Below are 24,889 nucleotides of genomic sequence, written 5' to 3' on the forward strand. Positions count from 1 at the left end.
AAGACAATTTAGTAAAATTTGAACAAGAAACAAGAGGCACACATACTGGAAATGATGCATGATAAAATTTTACCAGTTTTTTGAAAATTACATGATTGCCTTCTTATATGATGTGTTCTATGATAAACAAAATCAAGAAAATGTATTCGAAACATTTTTTAAAAATAACACCTTTCTTATATATTATCAATAACCAGTTAGCATGATGCAATTCTATAGAGAGTTTCAGGCAAGAGAATGGTACGACAGGCTTCATGAAGATCACTTTGGGTGTTGTATAGACAGTGGAACTATGAAGCTCTTTAAAGCAAGGAAGAGGACAAGTTTTAAGAGTGATAAAATTTTCTGGGCACGGTAGCACAGGCCTTTAATCCCAGCACTCCAAAGAAGCAGAGGTAGGTGGATCTCTGTGAGTTCCAGGCCAGCCTGGTCTACATAGTGAGTTCCAGCACAGCCAGGGTTACACAGTGACACACTGTCTCAAACATGTTGCAAAAATAGCAGTAACTCATGTGAAGGATAAAGGTGGTTCTTTGGAGATACAGTGCAGAAGAATTCTAAATGAAATTTGGAGGCAGAGCCAAAAGGATGCACCCTTTGGTTGGCTGTTGGGTGTTGAGAAAAAAGAAGTAGCTAGGGATATCCTAGGTATATTATTTTCCTTGGGTTACCTAACCAAGGGCCACCAACTAAGTACCTGTATTTACTAGTTTGGGTCATTCTAATAAAATACCCATAGATGGAGTGACTTCAACAGTAGTAATATAATTTCTCAAAGTGCTGAAAGCTAGAATTCCATGGTCACAGTGCCTACAAATGTCATTCCTGTTTAGGGTGTGTAGCCAGCCCTGCATTTCTATATTAATATGACTTTCTTCTGTGCACACCCTACTTACTTCATTAGGGCTCCTTTCTTCTGACATCACTTAACTTTAATTATCTCCTCCAAAGACCCTGTTCCAAATATAGTAGCATTGTAAGTTCCAGTTTTGACAGAAAAATGGAGGGTTCACATTTTAACCCATGATCGTGGCTTTGTGCAAGAGCAATGTGCCATGTTCCATTTCTAGAGGCTAGTCTTAGGCCATGGTTTCCACTCCATTGATTGTTCTGAGGATGCAAGAGATGCTCCACTCTATGTTTCTTCCCACAAGTCATAAGTCTTTTTGTTTGCCTCTTTTAACATAATTTTATTGATTATTTGAGAATTTTATATCATGCACCCAATCTCTCTTCTTTCCCAGTACCTCCATATCCATACCTCATCCCCGTAGTGTCCCTCACAAAAATATATGTTTTAAAAAATTAATTAAAAACACAAAAACCCACTTTGCTCCTCCTCCATATTTCCCACCTCTCCAAAACATAATTCATAAGTCTTGATTTATGTGTTATTCTGAATACTGTGAGAAAAAAAAATCTCATAATTTTCTGTGCAAAATGAAAATGATCCACTTGTCCATCATAGTTTCATTGACCATTCTACCTGACAAAGCAATAGGAATGGTGACAGAAAAAGGCACTGGAACATAGAAAAGGAAAGATAGATCAATGTTGGTACTGTATAGCAACATTTCAGGAACATAGGATAAGATATCACACTCATGTGCACACAAATGCAAATGCATACACACATTTTCCTTGTAAGATTTATATCATTTATGTATAAGTCTCTCTCTCTCTCTCTCTCTCTCTCTCTCTCTCTCTCTCTCTCTCTGTGTGTGTGTGTGTGTGTGTGTGTGTGTGTGTGTGTGTGTGCATATGCATACAGATGTGAGTATGGACTGGAGAAGAGTATCAGATTCCCTGGGGCTGGAGTTGCAGGCAGCTGTGAACCATTCAACATGGGTGATAGAAACTGAACTTGCTTCGTTTTCTGTTGCTGATAACAAAATACCACGAAGTGCATAAGTTACAAAGCAAACAGTCTGATTTAGGTCACATTTTTGCTGCAAAGGGAGGAAATGAATGCTGTCCTTGCTGTCAGAGTCTCAAGGAAGTGAAGGGATGAATTGTTAAGAGGTGGGGAGTGGTCACATTTGACCATGATCATACTGTGTCTTCCTTATACAATCATAATATTCATGAACAGTTTGAACCCTGATGAGTTTATATAATACTAATGACCTCACAAAGTCACTTCACCTAAACATCATATTGACTCTATAGCAACTAGTGTCCATGATTTCATGAATATGCCTTAGGTCTTCAGACATTACACAGTGAATAGAGGAATGCCTTAGAGATACAGCGGCCTGATGTGGGATTCACCTCTGTATGCTGTGAATATGTTTTATTATTTACTATCATTGGTTAATGGATAGAGCTGTTTTAGCCAATACCTTAGCAGAGCAAAGCCAGGTGGGAAATACAAACAGAGACAGAGAGAGAGAGTACACAGAGTCAAGGAGACACCTTGTAGCTGCGAGAGGAGAAAGACGCCAGAAGAGAACCTTGCCCGGTAAGTCACAGGCTCATAGCAATATACAGATTAATACAAAGGGATTAATTCAAGATGTAAGAGCTAGCAAGAAATATGCCTAAGTTTTTGTCCAAACAGTGTTGTAATTAATAAACTAATACAGTTTCTTTGTGATTATTTGGGTCGGACAACCAGGAAATGGAAAAAACAAACTCCTTCTACAGGGGCCTGATTTTATAAAATGCCAAATTCCCACATACTGTATTTTATACAGAAATATTGTAAAGATGCTATAAACCCCACCACACCACATTTCTAGCCAATATAACTGGAAATATAGAGGCTCTATCCACTGAACAATGCAAGATATTAGCAGGTGTTGAAGTTTGCTTCCACACGAATTAGAAGTGATAGGCTACCCAGGTATTTATATTTTCGGGTAAAATGTAAGTAGTTAGAAGTTTTAGCATTTCTTAAATAAAGGGGTATGTGTGTGCATGTGTATGTGTGTGCATGAGCTCACCTAGGATGTAAAGGATATAGATAAATCTAAGTTCCTTGACCTACACCCTTCAATATTGAGAGGAAGAGTCAGCAAGTGAGACACAAGTGAGGGGAAGCAAAGTGTTACTCTTCCTTGATGACTGCTCCTCTCCGTGAATAACCTACAGAAAGGAATGGTTGGAAGATGAATCACCATTACCAATAGCCACAGAACATGGGGGTAAGAGGGAGACTTGTCAACCTGCTAATTTTCAATCCCTTTAATAAGAGCTAGTTCCATGAAGTGGTGGGCTCCAAGGCAGCACATTCATGTTAAGGAGTATTCTGGGATGGGAGAAATAAGGGAATGAAGACGAGGGCTTAGAAATGAAGCAGAAAACTGTGGTGCTTGCTAGAGGGAAACACACAGAAGTCAAGGAATAATGTGTTTTAAGGTGAGGGATATTAAACCATGTTGGCATGGTGATGGGACTGGCGAAGCAGAAAGGATTTCATGATGCTGCAGAGAGAGTTATAGGTCCAATCCAGAACATAGAGAACAGTATCACTGTTAGGAAAGAAACTTCTAGTTTAGCATGAGGAAAGGTTAGGTACAGAGGAAGGTAAAGAAACCCCACTGAAGAGATTCTGAAGCAATTTCTGTTCCATTCTTCTGATTTTTAATTGAATATGAAGAAGGGAAGTTCCGAGGACCTTAAGGAGAAAGCAAACTGGCAGTGTAGGCATGGGACTGAAATGATACAAAATATAAACATCCTGAGTAGGAGAGAGTGCCTACGCGAGACTGCTGGAGGTTGTGAGCCTATAGGGTAAGCAATTTGTTCATCAAATTTTGTGATTCTTTTTCATTGCATGGAGACTCTTAGAGAAGAGGGGTGGGTTAATGCAGCGTTACCTACTTTCTTTCTGATCAACTGGAGCACAAGCGAGGAGGGCAAATGAGTGACTGTGGTAAGAAAACAGAATGTCTGAAAAAGTTGTGAGAACAGAACTTCTGGGAAATGTTACTGAAGAGGTCCCGAGAGGCCACTGAAGAGTTGCAATACCGCAACTGTACACTAGGGGGCAAAAGAGGACAAGGAATGGCCACACCCCATCTGGCTTGGGGCTCCTGTGCCCAGAGCATCTCTGGCCCTGCTGCCTGTTTTAACATCCTTAGAACTTCAAGGTGCATGGAGGTGCCTACTAAGCTGGAGCCATTGCTGACACCACACAATGGATGATGTATGGTGTGATGGCGTGGGGTAAGGTAGGATGTTGTAGGCAAGAAGAAAAGAAACTATGATTTTCACGAAATAAGAACCTTCCTCATTTATACCTATCCTTAGCTCCTGGTCCACGTTTGGGTTTGGGGCAGGACTAAAGCAATGACAGAAAACAGACACTGAGGTTTTTTTTTTATTTTTGAACAACACAAGCTATGGGAAGCTGGAGTGAAGAAGAAACCTAATTTATATGCTGGCCTTAAAAAAAATCAGACCTTTTCCCCGAGACTGGGACCATGATATGTAACATCAAGATCTGGCCCAGACCCCAGGCACTCCTATAACCAAATGAGTAGAGTCTTCCAAAAGTGTTTTTGCCAAAGGCAGGAGCCATTATTTAGTAATTCTTCCCTAATGTCTCATTGCCAGGCATAAGATGAACATGGGTAAATGAGACAATGTGAACTCTACTCCTCATTCTTGACTTTATCTTCTCATTCATTTACTCTTGACCTATTCCTTTGTGCATGTAAGGAGAGAAGACAAACCAAAATGTTCTTAATCAGTGGTTCCCAACCTTCCTAATGCTGCAACCCTTTCCTCATGTTGTGGTGACCGCAAACATAGAATTAATTAGCTGTTACTTCATAATTTTAATTTTGCTACTGATTTGAATCACAATGCAAATATCTGTTTTTAGGAGGAAAGGAAAGAGTATTGTCCTGGTGGCTGAGAGGCTAGGGAGGGCTTCTCCCTTGAGAAGAAAGCACAGTAATTAGAAGAGGGAGTCAAGAAAGAAGACCCAACTGGACGAAGAAAATAGAGTGGAAGTGCAACCACTTAGGAGGGGTTGTTCTTCTGAGATGCTCATTCTTGCATAGGCTCAGTGCCTGCTCTGTGCCTTCATAAGTACTCAGGAGGAGGCCACAGGCTGACTTAGAGAGGAATAATTTGCTCCTTGTTTCCAAAATTCTGGAGAGCTTTGGAATACAGATGAATACCCTGCTGTCAAGAAACTGTGAATTCCTCACTCCTGGAAATCCCATGAGTAAACAAAATGATCCATGTTGGTCCAGGTGAAAAGTCAAAGTACTCCCTTGGTTCTCCACTAAGTCCCAGATGGACCTTGGTGGACATTGGTCATTGGCAGGTGAGGAATGTGGGACAGAAGAGCAGCACCTATCCAGGAAACCATGCCGCCTGTCTTGAGGAATTTACTGTTCACACGTTCCCCTCACAGACTTCCATCACAGACCACATGCCCAAAGACTCAGCTTTACATCATCCCATTGAATCAGTTCTCACTCTAAAACCTAGAACCCACTTCCTTGCTGAAGCCCTGCCTCACTTCCAGTCCTATTTCCAGGTCCTCACCCACCTACCTGCCATGCAGGCTAGAACTTGGATGACACGAACACTTGAAGTTGCTATTCTAAATACTGCAACTTGTCTGTCCTGTCTGCTGAACTTTGCCTCTGTGCATTTGACATGTTTTGAATCTGTAGGATTGTGGGTTTTGTTTTATCAACAAGGTGACTATGTTGTTAATTGACTTCTGGGGTCACGGCCTCCATCTGGGCAGGAAATATTCATGGCTCCACAAGTTTCAGGCATCTTGTCATTTAGCTGTCATTGTCAATCTCTCGCCCATTCACCACCCCCATCTCTGCAGTGTCTATGCCATGGAAGAATTTCCAGAAGCTAATTGGAGATACCAAATTGTTGGTAGTGTTTTGAGTTGCCTCATCTACCCATTACCTCCCTGGTTTCTTCAGACTATAGCTATCGAAGGGGCCAGAATTCTGATGGAAGAGGAAGCCTGAGGAAGGGCTAACCATTTACTGGCTAATTACACTTGAGCCAGATGGATTCCACTTTCTCGACAGATCCTCTCAGCTTCTGTGCAGTGGTTCCAACTAGTCTTGATTTCCCCCTTATTCTTGTCCCAAGCAACTGATTTTCTTTGTGAAATGTTTTCCTGGTGTTCTCTATACATAGAATTCAAAAAGACGTTTATCTTTAACATTGTGGAAAGCCAGTCCAGTTCTGCAAGGCCCTGAGTTATGGGAGTGAAGGGCACACCTAGATCTGATCCAACAACTCCATTGTGAAGCAGTTTCGTAGAGGCAATGATGCACATACAGCAGGTGCTCAATGGTTAGGGAGGCCCTGTCCACCTGAGTTCTGCATGTTGGACAAGGCTCAGAGATGCAGAGACAGGAGGGAAGAACCCCATGCTGTTTAGAACACTGGCAGTGCATGAAGGCAAAAGGTGCAGAATTTTTGTACTAAACCCGATGGTTTATCGAAGCTGAAGCAGGATGTATGATGGGAAGAAAGACACAACTAAAGAGGAAAAGAAAGCATAGGACCCATAAGAAGAACTTCGAATGTGCTGGAGAATGGAAGACCATGCAGCAGTTCCTTGCTTACCCAGTAATGCTGAAAAGCCAAATCATTTAACATCGCCTGTCCCATATTTAATCCAACACTAGCTGTGAACCTGAGTTATTTTTTTAATTTGATGTTTGAAAATGAATAATATGTATTTTGATCAATCTGCCCCAATTCCTCCTCTCAAACTCCTCACATTACCCTCCCCACCAGCATTTCCCACCAATTTCATGTACTCGTTTTAAAGCCAGAGTCTTTTTAGCACTGCCAGGATGTGCATGGGTGTAGGGCCATTCACCTGAACACGAACAGACTGTGAGAGGCAAGAGGACCACACCAATGAATTAGTTACCTGAAAGTCAAGTGCCAAAGAGCCTAGTGGGAAAATTGCAGCAGGGAGACAAAGTAAAAGTTTCCTTGGAGTGCACTAAGGGATCAGAAGCAGGTCTTCAGATAGTGTGAGAGTACAGTAAGTGGAAGAATGAAGGCTGGGGGACATGTGCACAGCTCAGGCAGGGTGAACAGTGCTCAGATGCTAGAATCTTCCCTTTGGTTGTCAAGATTTGCTTCAAAAAATTGCTCAGTCCATAGCCTTGGCTATTAGCTGGTGCTGTATTGTGTGGTGGGAAGACTTGAGGAAGGCTATGGAGTGAGGTTGGTAGGTTTAATAACAGACTCCCTTCTTTATTGTTACAAGCTGCAACATTATACAGTAATTGTTCAGTCATCTTTTTATGAGTGACTTATCAGAACCAAGGGATCTGGTAAAAGCTAAACCAAAGGCAAGGCTTTTGGCATTATTGCTTTATGAATAAAGTGACTGTTCTTTGCTGTAGACTTTTGCTGTAGCTAACTCCCTTTCTGTTACTTATTTGGGAATTAATTCTCTAGTTCGGAGTAGGCCTCTGTTCCTCTCCTCTAAGTAAATGCAGATATCTGTTTTCCTGCAATTATCTTTATCAGCAGGAATTAGGGTCCAGGCTTAGAACATCCCATCCAAGATATTCAGAGATCCCCAAGGACATAGAATTACTACCTTGCCCAAGCTGCTGTTCCGGTTTTACCCTACAACCAAAACAGCCAATAACAGCATAGCCCGGAACTGAAAATTTAGAGGCCTAGGTCATTCTTTGTTTCTACTGGCTAAAGCAAAGTTCCAGATCAAGGCCAATAAAAAAAATCCTAAAGCATCTTGTGTCTGTGCTATGTGATCAAGAGCCATGTGTTTCTCCCTGTTTACATAGGTTGCCTCAGTGACACTGGGAGAAAAAAAGAGGTGTGCTGATTAAAACAATCCACGCCCTATTCAAAATTTTACTTAAATTAAAATTTTTTAACCACCTAAAAATGTAGAGTAGCACACTAACCTTCCCCTCTAGAACTCCCTGATGATGATTTAATTCCTTTCTTAACTAACTTTCTCCATCAAGGAGTTCACAGACGAGTACTAGCCACTCCCATGGACCCACAGATCTCTCTCTCTCTCTCTCTCTCTCTCTCTCTCTCTCTCTGTGTGTGTGTGTGTGTGTGTGTGTGTGTGTGTGTGTGTGAGTGAGTGAAAACCCTTAAATGGTTTCCTATGGGGCAAAAGAATTCTGTCCCCAGAACCTGCTAGGGCTGGGGAACTGCTGGTTTTAAGAATATATATGACTGGGAATGTTTGTAATGGGTAGGTCATGGAGGAATGAGGAGAACTAAGAACAATGAAGAACAAGGAGAACGAGTAATGAGTGGAACAATGAGAAATGATGGATGGAAGAGAGAAGAATAAAGATTTATGGACAGATGATGCCTGTTGTGAGTAGATGTCTTACCACTCAGATCTTTACCCTCAGTTTTTTAGCCCCCTTTATCTATTTGTGGTGTCCTTAACTGAGCCCTGTTACTTTATTATGAAATGCATTTGGAAATAGGAATGTTTATAAATGTTTGATGCTGATGCCACAGAAAACTCCTGAAATGCAGTTATAAGCCTGTAAGTGGAATGTTGCATTATATACAGGCCATGCCTGGTCCTGACTCCATCGGAGTGAGCAGGTGTGGATACAGTGACTACCTAGAATTGCTGGTGTGCTTCATCCTTTCACCTCCACAAGTCACACACAAATGCAACTCCTATGTTTTTCCAGATAGGTGACTTGAACTGGGTATCATGCTAAGAAGATAAATTTAATCTGACACTACCACCCCAGGACTCACAGGGTTATAGTAAGGTGCTTTGTCTTCAGGCCACCTTATTGGTATTGTTGGTAAGAGCAAAAAAGCACATGAGAGGGGATTGGAGGTGCCTGCTTTGAATCTTGGGGCTACTGACTACTGTGTTGGGGGCAGTGTAGGAAGGCGAGGTCCTGAGGCTTCCTTTTCAGTCTCTCCAATCTAGAGAGTTTTGCAGCTGTCCCTGTGGTGAGTGTGAGGCAAAGGCTCCTGGATCACCATATCAGGCCAGTTCCAGCTGTTGAATCCTGAGCTCCCAAGCTCCAGAGAACTTGTCTGTGCTTCTACATCCTCTCAACTAGTATGGTCTGAGCATCTGGAGTGAGGGAAACAGTCTAACCAGGAAACTCTGACATGTCAGCAGTACCCAACTACCTAACAATATAAGGGCAACTGTGTTCAGCCATTCCAGGCCTCCTCAAGGAGGGTGACATCAACAACAGCCACACCCTAAACAGTGATGTCAAGCAATCAACCTCACAGGTGGTCCCCAGGCTCTAGGGCTTCCCACGTCTCTCTGTAAACCTTGCTCAATCTTAGTCCTCCTTTCAGGAGTCCTATGCTCTGTGGAGAAAGTGTTCTGTTTACCATCATTTTATTCTCCAGCTGAAGACCAAAGAACTACAGTGACTTTGCTAATGCTAAGCTTTATCTATAATTGTGAGAACTGAGAATGCTGTCTAGAAAGACACTGAGTAAACTCCAAAGTCACACTGACACCAGGGTCATTGAGTAGCTATCAAAAGTCCATCCTCCTGCTGTCCTCAGGACCAGAATTACCTCTGGAAGACCCCATCTCCAAATTCATCATATTGGAAGATGTGGCTTCTGATGAACTTAGAGAGCACATAAGCATTCCTTTTATAACACTGGTATAAATCATGTCGCCTAAGGAATGCCAAAGCACTCTTGGTTGTCCTTTGCTTTCTTACAATAACAGTTCATTGCCTTCCAAAAGACATGGGATGATTTCTGACAGACCTACCCATGCCCTGGCCCCGCCCACTTCCACCACTGTGAAGCCAGTGGGGCATATGGTCTCCTTGGTGCTAGAACAATCAGCAAAATCACCTTTTGGGCTGCAGGGCTGGGGAGATGAGCCCTGGTGCACACTGCCTAGCCAGTCTAGTCTAATTGTAGGCTCCAGCTTTAATGGTAGACCCTGTCTTAAAAAGTAATGTGGAGACAACACACACACACAAAGGAAGACCAAACACAAAAGGCTGTGGACAGAAGAGAGGAGCCTATTTTCATAGCCACACAGGAAGGTAGCAGCCACTGACCCCTGTAAGTTTGGCAAATTGGCTGATATGCTAGGAACAGGCACTGTATGAGATATTTAGGTCTAGAACTTCAGGAAATAGGCATGGGTTCACCAAGCCAGTAACATTCATAGGATCTCAAAATCAACCACACAGACACAGACTTAGAGTAAAGCACGGTGTTTATAAAAGAAAGATGTACCTTGTTTTGTGCAGATATTAATTTCTCACAATTGGATACCCATTTACCATACCCAATGTAACAGGGTTATAGGGCTACAGAAGAGAGGTGGAACTATATCAAGATTAAGGTCCCAGAATCCAGAGTAAGGGCATGATGGAATAGTTTTTTCTATATCGCAATCTGTAGTAGTATTTTTTAATCATTATTTTGGAAAGAAAAGTCCCCTGAAATTTTGCTCATAAAGTCTGCTTGCCACATGAAATAGTGTGGGGCAAGCAGGGACCAGTGAATACTTGTTATCACACCTGAAGTTGGATGTGCCAGTTTGCTTCTGCAGCATCATTCCTAGCAAAGTGATTGTGCTTTAAAATAACTACAAACTCAATTTGTGAGTAGAGAATAATAATTAACCCACCCTCCTCCCTAAATGGACTCTGCCCACTTTGTGTGTCCCTTTCCCACCCAGACCATGGTGGTCTGTCTTCTGCCTCATCTTCCCCTCATGGATGAGGATCAATGTTCTCTTCAGGATGAAAATAGCGGGGATTTTCTTGGGCAGGGGGCACGAAGTGTGGTCTGCCCTCTCTTCTGTAGTCAGAAGTGGAAAGCTAAAAAAATAGGAGGAGGGTGGAAATGTTAAATATATTGGTAGCATTCTGTGACCTATTTTGTTGTGATAGGATTATCCCTTTATTTCAAGCTAGTGAGCAGTTGACAAATGCCTCTGCAGTAGGGGCTTACAGGGTGCTAGCAGGAGACAGAGACCTGAGAAAGGCATGAGGAATGTCCCATTCTTTCTTCTGGCTGCCTCTGGAAGAAGAGGCCCAGAATCCCTACTGGTCCAAAAGGAGGAAGCTAGAGGATATCTCTAGCATGTTTATTCTCTTGGCCGTGAAGCCAAGGGTTATTGTCCTTTACTAAATTATGCTGTTCTGCAGTGTGGCCCATGGCATTATTCCTTAGCTGCATGAAATTTTCTGAGGTCCCCAGGCCATGGATGCTTGAATCAAGACTTTCAAATGATTGGGGATCACTTACATGTGACCTTGGTGGTGGGTACTGTGTCCTTGCAGATGGATGATGTGTTCCTGTCAATGGCTGATTTGTCACTGCTGCTCCTGGTTGATATGGCACTGGTGTTGTTTGATATGACATTGTTGATGGGCCATGGAGGACTGGAGAGTTATGATTGGCATGATCATCCCAGAATCTATAAGAGAAGAAATTCGGAACAGTGACATAAATCAAAGAATGATGGCTCATGGGAAATTCTCCTGATCTTCATTAGGGATTTGGTGCACATTTGTTTTCAGTATAAGAACTTGCCAAAATGTGGCTCAGAATGACCTTGAACTTCTGCCCCACTGCCTGCAGAGCTGGGATGACAGCATTGTGTCACCACACCTAGTTTCTGCTATTCATTGCCTACCTCTTTCTGGAGGCTTTGTAGGCTTGTTGGTTTGAAACCTGCAATGTAGATCAGGATGTCCTCAAACTCACAGACATCTGGCTGTTTCTACTTTCTGAATTCTGGTATTTAAAATTGTGAGCCATCATGTATGGATATCTCTGCTATTTTTTCATTTTAAATGTTATTTTACTTTTTTAGATTTATTTATTTTGTTTTATGTGTGAAGGTGTTGCCTGTATACATCTAAGTGCACCATGTGCAACCTCGTGCCCTCAGAGGGCAGAAGAGGGTTGTTGGGTTTCCTAGAACTGCAGTCATGGTTGTGAACCACTATGTGGGTGCTGAGAACTGAACCCTGGTCCAACTGTTCGTCACCGCTGAGCCACCTCCCTGCTTCGGCACCTCTTAGCTGGAGCTCCTGAGGTGACATTTCTGTAACTTCCTTTTAACACCTGTTCATAAAAGTTCTATATGTCTAATCTGTAGATGTGGGCTACTTGACCATTGTTGAACACATACAGTTAGACCTGATCCTACATGACCAAACATGTTTTAAATTATTTAAATGAATTAAAATGACATTTATTATTAAAAAGAGAACTTTCCAAGGTAAAATAAACATAGATGCTGAGCTAAATTACAGCCAATTCACTTATTTCACCTGGTTTCTTTGGTCCTACATAAATAGTTCCACCATGATTCTGCTCTCTGTGGCCTTGTATATGCTATTCCCTCTGGCAAAATGTGACCACCCCAGGGAGCTGGGTTCTCAGTAATACCTGAAAGGCACATTTCCTAACATCTAGTCCTGTCTCTTTCCACAATCAAAAGCTTGGGCAATTCAGAGAATGATATAAATTGCAAAACCTAATCAAAGACCCAGAATCTGTACTCTAATCCTTCTTAAGGTAGGCTCTGATGACGAGAAGCTTCACAAAACATAACATTTCCTCACTTCACATGTCAGTCACCACATGTAAAGGCAGATGGAAATCCACATAGCTTTTAGAGACTCTGCTTCAGTAAGACAACATTCATTTAAAAGCACTTATTGGACCTTAATTACATGCTAGGAAGAACCGATTATTTCTTGTGTTTGAAGTGAGAGACATTATTATTGGGCTAGAATGTGTCCATGCCTTCATGCTATAAGATCCATGGTCAGCCTTGCTGTTGACTGTTCAGAGTATGTAACAAATATCTTACATCTACTTCCATGGTTTTCATGGTCAATGCCTTCATTCCAGAGAAGTTGAAGAAGGGACATGGAATTCAGAAGTTACTCAGCTGTGGACACAAAAGACATCTCTACAAACACCCTGTGCTGAGAGTCTGAACTTGAGCAATGAAGTCAAATGATTTGAAGGTTTTGCTGTGAAATCACTGGCTTTTTGGCTCTCTTATCTAGTCCTTCTGTGTGGAAGACCCTCCATTTCATTAACAGATACTGAGATAGGCACTATATAGGCAGGAACACGGGAAATAGCAGTGGACTTTACCCTTTTCCAAAGTCCACCTGTTTCTTACCTATGGGTTTCATTTCGTGGATACTCAGAGTTTCCATTTCCAAAGAAATTAAAGGGATGTGCTCCCAGGTCATTAATAATAGTCACCACCTGCACAAAACCAACAGAGTTATTGTAAAAAGATACAGGTATGCCATCCATCCATCCCTTGTTGACATCTTAGGCTCTGGCTGCTCCTGTACCTGCTCTGGTGGACGATAAACCTGATTTTCTTGTCCATGCCCCATTTGTTCCTGTGCTCTTGGTCGTTCATATGGCAAGTTACGAAGCATCTCAGTATGTTGGGCCAACTCATATTCACATTGTTCTCGTGCCCTTTCCTGTGGGTATTGATGCATCAAAAATAAACATAAAAATACTTTGATGACTAGAAAAGTACCCCCCCCCCAGAAATGAACTATCTTTAAATGAATCCCAAAATAATGGAAGTCTAGTCTTTGTGCACACTGGGCTATAGAGACTACTGTGTGGTTTGGCAGCACACTAGTCACAGACATACCACTGTATTACAGACCTCTGAGAACCCAGTAAACCTGCACAAGCATATATATGTCATTGAGCCTGTATTCAGGTCTACTTAATACAGATATTTTTAATTCTCTGAGGGCAACTCAACTGCAGCCTATGGGGTAGGCTGAGCCAAGCAAACCAAGCCAATCAAACATCTTATGCAAATGAAATCACCTTTCAGTTATAAAAGTAAAAGATACTTGACATACCTCTTCTTCAACTTCTCTGTAAGAAGGAGGTTCCTCATTGAAGATTCTGCATATATTCAAATCATAGACCTGTGTCCTCATTCGTGGGCCACAGAGCTCGGTAAACCTTTCCGCCAATAGTGGACGCTGGAAGTTAAGTGCTCTTCCTGGCTGTATTTGTAAGGACACAAAATTACAAATGTCTTGCTTCTTGTTCATGCCTTTCCTAGTGCACAAGACACAGTGAAGATGGAGAAAGATTGTTCACCCAAGCCCATAGGAAACCCCAAATTTATAGAAGGCACACTGGACCCTGCTAAGACCTCACTGGGCTCTCCCGAGCTCCTGTTCACAGCCTGATTGCAAAACCATTACTGATTATTTTAGGAATTTAAGACCATATCTACACTGAGAGATTAATTGTGTGTTAATCCAAAAAAGGAAAAAAGAAAAAGAAAAACCCAAGACATTTTAGCATAAGTACATTTTCCTAAAGGGCAAATGTATTCACATAGATTTCCTAAATAGTTCAAAAAAATTTTATGGTATTCCAGAAATCTGTGCAAAGCAAGAAGAGAGAAACATCAAGGCTCAGGAACTTGCTGTTGTCACACTCCTGGAGTTAAACTGAAACACCTGTCCTTTTTCATTCTATGAAGATTTTTTTGGAGCATTAACAGATGGAGTATCTGGTTTTAGGGTCAGGAATAGATACACACAATTCTACATAACTGATATAAAGCTCATTTCATATAAAGTTCATTCTATATATTTAAGAATCCTATCTAATATTAAAAATGATTATCCAAATCAATGTTTTTATCTATAGTCTCAAGGATAGAAAAAAATACAGAGTAGAAGAGGAGAAACCTAGCTTTGGTGGTGCATGCTGAGGGAAAGGATGGGATTGAGTTGTCAAGAAATCTGTCTTGTGAGATGGTTAACATCACAAGTGATGGAAAGCAGGGCCCTAGGAAATGCTGCATCTTCAGAGCAGCTCAACTTTCCACTTACTTCAAATTTTCAAGGAAACAAAAAACATCCTTGTATATTTTACGGGTGAAAGCAACAGGGATGTGGTATACCTTAGAGGATATCCAACCTCCCTGTTCCAAAAGGTTCTCATCTCTATCTGAAAAGCCAGTACATCACAAACAGTAATATGTTTTTGAAAATACAGATCATGTTTTCTGTAAAGTAAACCTGAGCAATAAGAGTTAATTTAAGCTCAAAGATGTTAGAGGCCCAAACAAAAAGAAAAATGAATTTTGAAAGACTTTCAGATGTACCTCAGCTAATGCATAAGATGGCAATTCTGTGCATACCATGGGTTCCACCACTGCCTCTGGGCGCACGGGCTGTGCTACTGGGCTTGGAATCTTAGCGGATGTCTCAGCTGTCTTTTGATGTCCTTGTTCTTGGTCCACGACATGTTCTTGAATCTTTGGATCTTTTTGGACTTCAGTATCTTCCACTATTACACAGGAATCATCATCCAAAGAAGTATCAGAAACTTCATCAATAGCATGCTCTTTGGGTTTGGAGCCTGTTGCCTCTTCCAAGGGTTGCTTCCCATTCTCGTCACTGCATTCTCCATGCTCTAGGGAGCTTTGTTCTTCCTGGCTGTCACTCAGAAAAAGAAATCCTGGGACAGCATCAAATTCCATGTCTACTGGGTCTAGCCTGTTTTTTTCCTCTATCATAGAATCTTGCTCAGATGTAGAGTCTGAGGAAGGAAATACAGAGGAGAGCATGAAGATAATGGTAAAATGTGCCAGATTTGTGTATATATAACAGGACGGTATGACTTATTAGTAATATTTCATGGCAAAAATCTTTGGGCTCAATTTCAGATATTTGGTATCCTTTAAATAATAAAGCTGAAATAAGTTATAGGCCACTCTGTTAGATGTTGCAATACACCTTTGTTTTAATACCTGAGTAAAGCAATGTGGAAGACAATAATGAAGAATTATGATATCATTTTAAAAATCTACTTGACATATTTCCTATATGACCTGGCAGTCTCACAGTCAGGAGTTTACCAAAGCAAACTGAAAGTTCCATATAAAATTTCTGGGAAAATGTTTGTAGAAACGTTATTCATAATCGTCAAAACCCTGAAAGCAACCCAGATGCCCTTCTGCTGATGGATAGATTAAAATCCAGTACTACATTCATAAAGGGAATTAAAAAGAATGGATCATTGTTTCCTTTTGTGACATGCAAAGTTGTTAACTGTACATTTCTAAGTGTAAGAAGCCAGATGGAAAAGGCGTCACATTACGAACAGGCATAAAATCTAACGGTGTTTTGATTATGTAACATGTGGCTTTGGGAGATCATAATAAAAAGGCTAGAATTTCTCTCTTTTGTCCATTCATCTCTGTACTGTTCTTCCAACTCAAATTATTTTAGTTTTTGTGACAGGGTCTCATGGATCCCAGGATAACCTTGAACTCATTGTGTAGCCAAGAATGGCCTTAAATTTCTGGTCTTTATGTCTGTACTTCCTGAGTACTGCATTGAAACTTTTCTCTAAGTCCAAAATTATTTCTAAATGAAAAAAAATACAAAATATAAACATGAGTATCAGGCAGGGTGAGTCACCAAACACCTCACCACAATGCTGTGGACCATTATGTTAGTTTCGAGTCTAAAGTTTAGTCAGAGTGGAAAACTCCAGTTCCTTGGTAGTTTCAGTGTTCAGAATTTTTACTGAACTTTTCTACTATCAAACATTTCCAAACATTTCCAAATTATTTTGAACATTAATAGTATATTTCTAATTTTTGGTTCCAAATGAAAATCAAATAACTGTCAGTAAGTCATAACAAGTGACCCAGATGCTGCACAATTTCAATATTTGTTGCTAGATATCTTGATGTGTTCTTTTGACTGGAAAGGACAGCTCTGAGAACTTATCAGAATTTGTCCACAGCTGCTTTAGTAGTAATGATTATAATTCTACAACATAAATCCAGATGAGTGGGTTAAGAGCAATCACTGCTCAAGTAAATATAAGAAACAATCAGAGAGAGAGAGAGAGAGAGAGAGAGAGAGAGAGAGAGAGAGAGAGAGAACCAGAACACCATTGTGCTGTTTTCATAGGATAGTTTGGAATGGAGCTCTGAAACTTACAGAAGTAATGGAAGTTTTGTTGCTAAAAACTACTCAAGCATTAAAACTACATCTGGAACTGAGAAAAAAAAGAACAAAATACAAGATTAACCACAATACATGAAAATTCCACAATACAAATCTCTACAATAAGATCCACATGGTAAAAGGATACCTTCCCTTTTCTCCAGTTTTGCAGTTTTTCTATAATACTGTAATTAGGACTTTGGTGAGGAGGGATTAACCCATTTCACCTCTACTCCCATTCATATTTTCTGGCTGTAAATCTGTCATCTCAGCACTCAGGATTGCAGGGAAAAGGATTGCTGGGACTTCTAGGACAGGGTGAATTAAACATCTAGGCTCTGTCTCAAAACATCAACAAAAACATGTTGCTACAATAGAACATACAGATGGTAATAAATAATGTCATTTCTTCAAAATTATGTCAATCACAATGTTTACAATATTTAAATTAAAACCAAGTGAATAATACTAATTCAACAGGATTGAGGCTGCAGACTTCTAACTGGGATTTTTAAAGCTTGTAGGAACCCTGATTGCTTGAATCTATGAGAAAATACTTACTTTATTGCTTTGAAATCATCATCTCAAAAAAATTTAAAGAAAACAAGCAAAGCTGAACTTGATAGCTGTGATTTCACACCTTTATAAACCAGACACTATCATTATTTTAAATCTTTAAACCACCTCAAAGGTCACTCCATTTATTTGGTTCACATCCAAAGAGCTGGTTGTACCTACTTGCCAATGATGATGCTATGGCTGCAAAATCTCCAGATGAGCTTATGCTTGTGTTCATGCTTGTAGCTATACTGATAGTTGTGCATATACTTGATCGAGACGGTGTCCTGACCTGAGATAATTCAAATGGTATTTGCTGAGGGGCTGGTATAACATCTACAATCTCAACCTGAATTTCCAAAAGAAGATAACACATTTCACTAAGCAGATAGACTAAGACACAAATAAATAGAAACACAGGGAGAACCCTAAACTTTAGATATAACTTTAAACATACTTCAATCAATTGAAAAGCCAACACAATAATCCTCATATATATTCTTTTTTTCCTCATGTATATTCTTAAAAATATTGCAATAAGGGGCTAATTTTCAAAGACAGTGGGGCAGTAGCCAATGGTTGATGTTCCCAGAGTTCCTGCACATGCCAAGGATGCTTCAAGCAAGTGAAAGCCAAGTGTGATAGGATTAATATTTTAGGCTGACTAAATGGGATAGTATCAGCAAGAGTCTTTTGTCTGTAGAAAGAAATCCATTGCTGTCAGTTTCCCTAAGACTGCTTGTATTTTAGTCAAATTCTACTTTAAACCATTTGTGGATACTTCTCTGGGGAATCAAGCTAATTACTAAGAAACTAGCCTTAAAGAGAAAGTTCTCTAAGATTAAAATACAATTTAATGGAGATGGGAGAGATGTTCAGTTCTTGAGCACACTGACTGCTCTTCCAGAGGACCTGAGTTTGATTCCCACCAAACACATGGCAGTTCATGCCCATGTGGAAAATATGAGTTTTTGCTCTCTGTGGCATCCCAGCATTGCAAGAGTGAGCAGAATATCCTGTGGTTCAGCATTACAAGGGTATATAAAACAGCCTACCATCAACTAAAATTGAAAATTAAAAGAATTGTTTCTACAAATAATTTTTGTGTGTCTGCGTATACACATGCATATATGTGAGTTCTTGTGCACATGTGAACATGCATTTGGAAGCTACACAACAACAATAGTGTTGAGTATCTCACAGTGTCCAAACTAATCTTGCTGGACAAGATACCCCAGAGAACTGCCTTTCCTTGCCTCTTCTGCACTGGGATTATATGTACACAGTACCATGGCATTAGGTACACCATAATGAGGTGGGTTCTGGATAATTTCAAGCCTTTTTCTTTGCAAGGCAAGCACTTTATGGACTCAGTTATCTCCTCAGACTCTTGTGATCACCATTTTGATGATCTTCAAGAAGTAAAATAAAAATCCCAGACTTTGCCTGTTAAGTTAGGAATTTCCATATTTTATTCCTAATGAGTTGTATAGTTCTATAGTTCTATTTCTTTAACAATCTGATCTGATTTGAATAGCGCATGAACCACTCTTCATATGAAATATGTTCACCAGTCAAGTCCTGTGCATCTATACCTAAACATTGAGTTTTGTTTCTTGGTGGTGGTTGGTTTGGTTGGTGCAGGGTTTGCTTAAGACATAGATCTATGGCAATTTTTACTTTAGAAACTTGTTACTCGGATCATACGAAGCATTTCAACTTCAGGAAATAGGCACAACCTGACTATTCAAGTGTTCTGTGATGTGTACTACTTAATACAATATTAGAAATATGGCGATCTTTTCATTAATTAGAAATATAATCTGTTGAGTTGATATTAGATGGCTATTCATCTTGCTTGATGTCATTTTGTTTAAAGTTCAAGTTGAGTTTTGTCCACACTCTGTCTTCCATTTTGTTATTTAGTCTTCTAATTTCATCTCTCTCACACTTTTCTGAACAAAATGCTAGGTTCAACGTAAGTACTTCTTCCGAGGCGAAAGTTTTGACTCTGTTATGCTTGTGTAGAGTATGCTAGCTCAGTGCTTAACACTGGGCAACAACCCAATTCTGGGAGCATTCTATTTACATATGAGTCACTTTTTTTGAAAAGGCATTTATTTTTCATTTCACATGTATGAATGTGTTGTTTTTGTGGTCTGTACACCATGTATGTATCTAATACCCACAGAGATCAGAACAAGGCACCCTTCTGTGGTGAGTACATAATATCACCTAGACTACCTGCAAATGGAATAGCAGAAAAGGAAGAACAACTTCACTGGGTACCATTAAGAAATGCCTGTTCTTCTATACCTCTCCTAAAGTTTTATTGTAATATTGTATTAGAGTTGAATTTCAGATCACCAAACGGAAGGCCAGGTCTTAAATTTGATTTAATGTTTATCCCCAATGAATTCACTCCAGTAAACAATGAAGACTGAATAATGAATGATAAAGATGAAATGCCTTAAGGAAAGGATAGGAACAAAGCTAATTAGAGATCTTGCCCTGCCCACAATGGGATGTGTAATATTGTCTGAAGTTTTCTCATAGAACCCTGTGTAGGAATCAGATCCATAGACTCCCCTACCGTGTGTGTGTGTGTGTGTGTGTGTGTGTGTGTGTGTGTGTGATTGACACTGGGTGTTATGCTCTACCCTTATTCCTTTGAGCAAAAACTTCCTGCCGAACCTAGGTCTAGGGCTGGCACTCAACAAGTTCTCTTGTCTCCATGCTCTATTACAGTGGTTTTCAAACTGTGGGACACAACCCCTTTGACAAACCTCTACTGTCAAAAATATTACATTATGACTCATAACAGTAGCAAAATTACAATTATGAGGTAGCAATGAAAATTTTATGATTGGAGGTCACTACAACATGAGAAACTATATTAAAATGTCACAATATTAGAAAGGTCAAGAATCACACTCTATAGTGTGAAGGTTATAAGTGTGAGCAGTTATTCCCAGAAATTTTATGTAGGTGCTGGGGATTTGAATTTGAGTCTTCGTGCTCACACAGGAATCTCTATTACCCACTGAGCATCTCCCCATGCCGTGATAAACTTTTCTGAGACAAGGTCTCACTTTTTAGTCCAGGCCCTCCTGGAACTCACTCTATAACAGCCATACTCCCCACCCCCAGTGCCCCAAGTTCTAGCATTACAGGCATAAGCAAGATGCCCAACTTTCAAGCTTTCTTTAGGAAATACAAAAAGAAACACTTTCAATGAAGTCTGGAAAGGAGTTTAGCTTGAGGTTTTATTTTAGGTTATCACAGGGACTATTCTAAGCATGGCCAACACTAACAGTAAAAAAAACAACATACTGTAGGACACTGTCATGCTCACAATACAGCTACTGGAATGAAAGTCTTTCTATGTTGGCAACATATATTAACTAAATAATAACATTACAGAGTCAAAGGCCTAGCGGTCTACTCAATGGCTGACAATGTACATACATCAGAGCTTGATTCAGGACTTTCTGCATTCAAATTTTCAGCCTGGTGCATTCCTTGAATTTCCTTCCTCTCGCATTGTTTTTGAAGCCTTAATAAAGTCACAAAGAAATCACTATTAAAATTTGTTTTGTGTACTGGCTTGGAAGCTTCCTCTCTGACTAGCTTTTATAGTACTGGAAGGGGGTATAGGCTGATGGAGGAAAAATGGTAGTGTAACATGAACAGGGCCTGCTTGATGGGGTTTCTGTCCCGCTCAGTACCCCACAGCGTTTAGCCCCACAGAAAATCACACAGAGATCTCCATAAGTTATAAAACTGATTGGCCCATTAGCTCAGGCTACTTATGAGCTCTTGTAGCTTATATTAACCCATTGTTCTTATCTATGCTAGCCACGTAGTTCAGGACCTTTCTCAGCAGGGCAGCTCACATCTTGCTTCTTCAGAGTCTGGGAAGGAGTGGGAGGAATCAGCTTCTTCCTTCCCAGAATTTTCCTGTTCTCATTGCATCATTTCTACCTCCTGTCTGGTTTTTCCACCTATACTTCCTGCCTGGCCAATCAGCATTTTATTTAAAACATGATTGACAGAATACAGACAATTCTCCCGCACCATGGGGGGGGGGGGAGAGTCATCTACAGTCCTAACAGCTGTGAACACTGTGATCAACAGTAATGACTAGCATGGCAAGATACAGCCATGTTTGTAATAGTGGCATGAATGTTATGGGGACATCCAATCAATTTCTAAATGGATTGAAGACCACAATTGCTGTAGGAAATCCTTCAGCCAGTAGCTGAAGTTACTAGCCCTCTTGGGCGTGGCCTCTTATACTATAAATGCTGCTGTAAAGCATGCCCACACATTCTCTCTCTCCTGGCTGCTGGATTCAATTGCTATTTTCTGTTCGAGCAGAGGACTGTGATCTGTGAGTCTACTCCTAAATAAATAACCCTTTATTCTGCTCAATTTTGAGCTAGTATTAGATTTCTTTTTAGCATCCATCTTCACACACTACAAGAGAAAAATACATGTCTATAAATGTATAAATGAGCTAGGGAGCTCACCAGGCCCAAGGGTGAATCTACTTGACATTATTTTGTGAAAGGTATATAGTATAAATCTACCCTCCAAGTTCTTATCTTTATGCCCATGGCTTATATAGCTCTCAGAACTCATCAAAGAAGTTTAACATAGAAACTCACAGCTCATCAAAGTACAAAGCGTAAGTGTTACTGGAGTATTTACGTCTACATGGTACAACTATATGACCCCCTGCCACACAAAGCTTAAGGACTATTGCAGAAGGTATGGCAAGAAGACTAAGAACCCAAAATCAAGGAGAAAACAGTGTCATCTTTACTACGACAGGATCATTGCACACATGAACTCATGGTGGTTGTATGGCCTGCATGAGACCTACATGAGATCAGGCCAGTTAACATCCCAGCATGGAGTGGGAAAGGACTCATAAGCCTTTATTCCTAACTTGGGGAGCTTTTGACAGTTGGTGGCTTCTGGGGAAGGAAGCATCCATTGGTAGGTTGATCAAGTTTTAGTGGATGGCCACAAATCCATGAGTATGTAGCCAGCACAAATCAGACTCAGTGGAATATATAAAACAAAAGAGGCCATGAAGTTGGAAGAGGGAGGGGTGGGATGTGAGGGAATGGATCTAGGAAGAGTTACGAAGAGAAGTTGGGGGTAAATATTATCTAAACACATTGTGTGAAATTCTCAAAAAATTAATAAGAATATATCAAAATCTATTTTATATTAATGGTAGCTAAGTATGGAAATATCATAATGTAAACCCCACTACTTTGTATACCTAACTTTAAAATGTACTGTGTTTTAGGATTAGAGGTGTGATTCAGTGAAAGAACACTGGGCCAATATATGTATAAAATCCTGGTTAACCTTAATGTTGTAAAACACACAAACACAAAAGGCAGTGTTTTGTTTGATAGGCTAAACAACAGAAAAGTCCCATCACTTCAAAATATGAGAGGCTGAAACATATTAATAAATGACTTGAAGCCGGGCGGTGGTGGCGCGCGCCTTTAATCCCAGCACTCAGGAGGCAGAGGCAGGCGGATCTCTGTGAGTTCAAGGCCAGCCTGGTCTACAAGAGCTAGTTCCAGGACAGGAACCAAAAGCTATGGAGAAACCCAGTCTCGAAATTAAAAAAAAAATTAAAAAATAAATGACTTGAAAGAACCAAAAAAATAAAAAACAAGATATTCTAACAGACTACGTGGTGAATGACTGCTGGGACATGCTGAGTTCATTCTGAGGAGATAATATAGAAAAATGCAAGTTAATGAGTCATTGCATAGTTTGAATATATGATTTGAACATGAAATGTTCAATATTTACTCTTTCTGATTGTATTTCCAGTGTGAAAGAATTTAAACATAAACAAAGTCATGCATTATTTACAATACCTAAATACTTGAAGTATGATTAATAAAAACTCAGTGACAGAAATTGAGGTTCAACCTGAAGGTCAGAAAAGCAAAACAGCCAATCACTGGCTCTTACCTCTCCTTCAGTCTGAAATGGCAATCCTACCTCCAGAAACCTCAGAATGAGACTGACACTGAGAACTGTCTCCTCCTGTTTTATATTCTTCTCTAGGGCTGGGATTCAGGGCGTGCACCACAACTGCCTGGTTTCTATGGCAAGTTAGTGTGGTTACTGGGATTAAAGGTGTGTGTCACCACTGTCTGGTCTGTAAGGCTGGCCGGCGTGGCTGTTTTACTTTCCTGATCTTCAGACAAGCTTTACTTATTAAAATACAAATGAAATGCCACTATGAATACCTAAAATTCTAAGACAACAAACATACACACACATATACGTATGTATGTACATATATACACACATATATGTTGATTTTTGGGGAGGAAGGATCTGAAGTATCTCAGACTAGCCTTAAACTCAGTATGTTACCAAAGATGACCTTAAAATTCTAATCTAGGGACTGGAGGGATGACTCAACAGTTAAGAATACCGGTTGTTTTTCCAGAGGACCTGGGTTCAATTCCCAGCACCCACATGGCAACCCACAATTGTCTGTAACTCCAGTTCCAGCATATCTCACAACCCCTTCTGGACTCCATGGGTATTGCATACATGTGGTACACAGACATACATGCAGGCAAAACAAAAACACATAATTTTTAAAAATTGGTCTGCCTGCCACCAGCTCTTGAGTCTGCTATTACAGGCATGTACTATCAACTACTCTATGTTTATGCCAGGCAAGCACTCTATGACCTGCGCTACATTCCCAGCCCCATGGAAAACATTTTTAGATCAAATTTGCATTTCATACAATTCAATTAAAGCTTTTAATTCAATGATTTCTGGCAGATTCAGATCATACAATGACTGGAATAATTTTAGTTCCTTTGAGGTTTTTTGATCCTTTTGCATTTATATATTTATTTATATGCTAGTGACTGAACTCAGGGCTTTTGTATCTCAGAAAAAAATGATACTGTTCTAACAATCCTTCCTCTCTGTCCCCATCCGCACACAATACTTGGCCAGAGGCAACCACTAATCCACTTTCAGTCAGAAGAGGAATTCAAAAGTCTGTCTTGATGGGCTTTGGGAGCTTCAGGTTGTAAGTCCAACAGACAACTGTACTAGACCCAGACTCCTTCTTTCTCTCATTTTAAACCAACCATTGAAGACTGAAAACTTCACGTCATCCCCAACTTTTTCTCAATCCAGTGCCTTGGCTGCAGAATATTGTTATCCATCTGTTCCCAACTGTGAGTTTTTAAAGTAGTAAGTACACTTTTCTTAAAAACTTAAGGCAACTTTTTTCCCTTCAAATTGTCTTGCAGACTGTACATGGTGGCACATGCCTTTAACCCCAGCAGTTG

The sequence above is a fragment of the Microtus oregoni genome, unplaced genomic scaffold (assembly GCF_018167655.1).
Source record: "Microtus oregoni isolate MIOR12 unplaced genomic scaffold, Mior012 000067F_ref0000223, whole genome shotgun sequence".
Lineage (NCBI taxonomy): Eukaryota > Metazoa > Chordata > Mammalia > Rodentia > Cricetidae > Microtus > Microtus oregoni.